The following is a 3,908-nucleotide window of genomic DNA, read 5'->3' as shown; positions in this document are numbered from 1 at the left end:
CATTCATTTGGAAAATAGTTTCTTCCCCCAACTTGTACTGATTAGACTCTGACTAAGCCTTGAATTTGGGCTCTACTCTCCCCTGATCCAAGGAACCTGTCCTAGAGGGTGCGCTTGCCCTGCCACAGAAGTGCAACATGGTTTTTACATTTCCCCTCACACATTATGTTATACTTTTGAATATATACTGTTTCAAGTTTTAACGGGTAGATAGCCTTGCCTTAGTTTAATATTTCACAATAATTGTTACCTGCAATGTAGTAGCTTTTTGTTTTTTAATCCTTGGAGTGAATCCCTACAGTCTGTTATCTCATTTCTAGTCTTTCTCATCCTTTCCCTGGAGAGGAGTAAAGGAGAAAGTTAAACCTACTGTAGAGTCTGTATGGCATATCACAGTTCACTGTAAGTGGTTCTCCAAGTTAGAAGAAAATCACAGCAGGCAATAACCCAGTGATCTGTGTTCCAGCCACTCGCCAAAGTGGTAGATGACACCTTGACCTTCTCCTTAAGACATGCATGCACATACATAAAACCATTTTGGCCATATATTAATAGGAAGTATTTATCAAGTACTTACCCCGTAAGTACTTTACATTGATAGGATCAATATGATTAATAGCCCTATTCTTTGAACAGAAAACTCATATACAGAGCATGGTAGTCAATCACTGAAGGTGACATAACCAGGAAGCAGAAATGCTAACTTTTACTTTCATCGCCATTTTGGTTTTTTTTGTTTGTTTTTGAGACAGAGTCTCATGTAACCTAGACCGGCCTCTCCCTATGTAGCCAAGGCTTTTCTTGAACTCTGACCCTCCTGCCTCACCTCCTGCCCAGGTTCTTGCATGTATCCTAGGCGGAGCTCTCGGGATCTGCTTCCACAGCCTTCCAAGTGCAAGGCATGCACCACCATGCCTGCCTTCTGCATCCGGTTTAGACTGGATTTTCCTTCTGATGATTCACCAAGTGTTTATCATTAAGACTAACTGATCGTTTTTTCTGTCTTCTAATCTTGTAATTAAATTTACTCTAAAGAAGCAAAAACAACAACAACAACAACAACAACAACAACAACAATGGTTTCTGTTAAGTTCTGGATCTTTTTATTTCATCCAGTATGCACATGCAAATTCCACATGATGGCGTGCTCAATGACATTTGGATTTTTTTCTTTTGCAAGGTGTTGTTATCTGCATTAAATAAAGTTAGGCCCTTACATACAACAGACTGTGTGGTTTCCCTCATTTCTTGTTACTGTGTCTTTAGGTTGGACTTCTGGGTGTTTCCTATGACACATACAGTATACAGTGGTGTGTGGAGGTATTTGGCTTGGTGTGTGTATAGCTCCAACATCACAGAACAACTCTTTTCATCGACTTCACTTTTGATTGAAAAAAAAAATCATGTTTCTCCATATTTTTTTCTGCCTAGTAAATTTAGGTCGCTATAGAGATAAAAGTAGACCACAGAGCCAGTGATGTAGGTAAAGGCACTTGCTGCCAAACTTGACAACCTGGTTTTGATGCCTGGAGCCAAAATAGAAGGAGAAAACCAGCTCTTGCTAGGCACCCTCTGACTGGCACATGCCTGCCACAGCGCCCCCTCAATAAACAAAGGAGTTTTACTTTTATGCATATGCATGTTTAGCTCACATGTATGTGTGTGCACCGCGTGTATGCAGTGCCTGAGGGCATCTATATCTCCTGGAACTAGAGTTATAGATAGTGGAGAGCTCTCGTGTAAGCTGGGAATTGAAGCCAGGCCCTCTGCGAGAGCAGTAAGCATCCTTTTTAACCCCTGAGCCATCTCGCCAGAACAATGAATGTTTCTTTTTAAATAGGCTACAGGGTTCATCTTTCTGGAATTACAAGCATATTTAGTCTCTATTAAACCTTTCGCCCTGCCCCTGCTTACTGAGTGCCAGCAGCTGATTGGGGACACTCTCCTTTCCAAGAGAAAAAAAAAATACTAAAAATCCAGATATTTAATATTTTCTCAAAACAACAGGGAGGAAAATCCAACTATTCTTTGACTTTTTAATTTTATTTTATTTTATTTATCTCACTGGTTTTCGGGAGTTTATTTAGCATTATTGTTAATAGTAGTATTTAGCATTATTACTAGTAGTAGTACTGTTATGGAGTCCACCCCAGGAAGACTACAGACTCAATCAGATTCTAATTAATTAATTTTATTAAAGCTGGTTGCTAACAGGACAACAGTCTCTGAGCCAAACTTGAGACTTCCACACAAAATGGGGGTGAGGAAGGATTTTTATGGGGGAAAAGCACAAGAGGACTTTGTATGTCTGCACAAGCAAGTGAAGAACTGTTCTGTCTGCCAAGATTAGGTAGTAAAGGTGACCTCAAAATAGTCCTCAAATGTCTGCATAAGCAGGTTTCAGAAGCCAAAAAATAGTCATATCATAACAAGTACATAGTCATGGTGACACATTTCTGGGCAGGGGGGTCACTGAGTCAGGGAGCCAGAGACAATGGTTACTGGTTACTAAGATGGATGCCAGGCATAAAATGGAGTTTCTGTAGACACCAGAGTGTTAGTATTTTGATTGATTGGGTCCCAAAGCCTCTAAAACACAGTGACTGAGGCCAAGATTAAGATAATTATCTGTGAGCTCACAGCAGGGAATACAAAGAGAGAAAAGAGACAGGAGTCAAGATAGCAGATAGCATATCCCTATGGGTTACCACCAACTGCCACCTCACATGACCCCCCGGAGAAAACACAGCAGGCCACTCTGCAGCTTTGGCCACTTGGTAACTGAGCTGGAAAGGACCCTAGGAGTCAAACTTTAGATGCCTCATTTTCTAGCAGAGGGTACTCAGCTCATTCCCATGAAATCATATGTCACTATGAAATACTCACTTATCAAAATGTAGTCCTGATGAAACCATTGGCTCCTCTCTCTTTCCAGCATCGCTCCTGTTTGTTGTTTAGGTCCCAACCCTTCTTGTAGGTCAAGTTTCACTGTGGTTTGGCTTCCTCAGAGTTCTTGTACCAGAATTACCTCAAAGATGCTGTTTCCACGCCTTACCTGCCCCCCTTAAAGCATACATTATTTTTACACAAATAATGGGTCTCATAGATGTCTCATACCATGCACTTTGATCATCTTCAATGTCACTGTTAGCACCGCCGGGCCTCATTTCACCTCCTGATATGCAGTATTTGACTTTCTGAGTTCAATTTACCTGCTCAATCTGGGAATAGATCAACCCCTGCAAACCCACATCTACTTCACCACAGGTCACCATAGCCAGCAACGTGGACTTAGCCTATGTGCCTCAAACGAGGTTCTCAGGGTTAGAGAGGTAGCTGAGCAGTTAAGAATACTTGGCTGTTCTTGATGATTCTTGACTGCTATGTTCTACCTAGCCAGGATTGCCACTAAGCTGACAAACACTGCCTAAAGATCAGCTTTAGACTACAAACTGCTCAGGACATTCAAGTTGCTGAGTTTATATGAGACTGACAGGAACATTCTATAGAACTTTGAACTCAAAAATATTTAATCCTAAGATTGCCAAATACAACCAAGCTGGACACTATGGAAAGCTTGGCAGAAATAGCTTCATGCTTTTCATCAGATTTATTGTGTTAGAGTTAAAAATCTTTCCTTTTTAATTAAACAAGAAAGGGAATATAAGAATAATACGGGAGGGCTGGTGAGATGGCTCAGTGGTTAAGAGCACTGACTGCTCTTCTGAAGGTCCTGAGTTCAAATTCCAGCAACCACATGGTGGCTCACAACCATCTGTACAGCTACAGAGTACTCATATACATTAAATAAATAAATAAATCTTTAAAAAATAAATAATATCTCAATAAAATAAATAATAAATATATTTAAAAATAATAGGGGAAGGGCTGGTGAGATGGCTCAGCGG

Source organism: Mus pahari, chromosome 12 (genome assembly GCF_900095145.1).
Source record: "Mus pahari chromosome 12, PAHARI_EIJ_v1.1, whole genome shotgun sequence".
NCBI classification, from domain to species: domain Eukaryota; kingdom Metazoa; phylum Chordata; class Mammalia; order Rodentia; family Muridae; genus Mus; species Mus pahari.
This window is presented reverse-complemented; position numbering follows the sequence as displayed.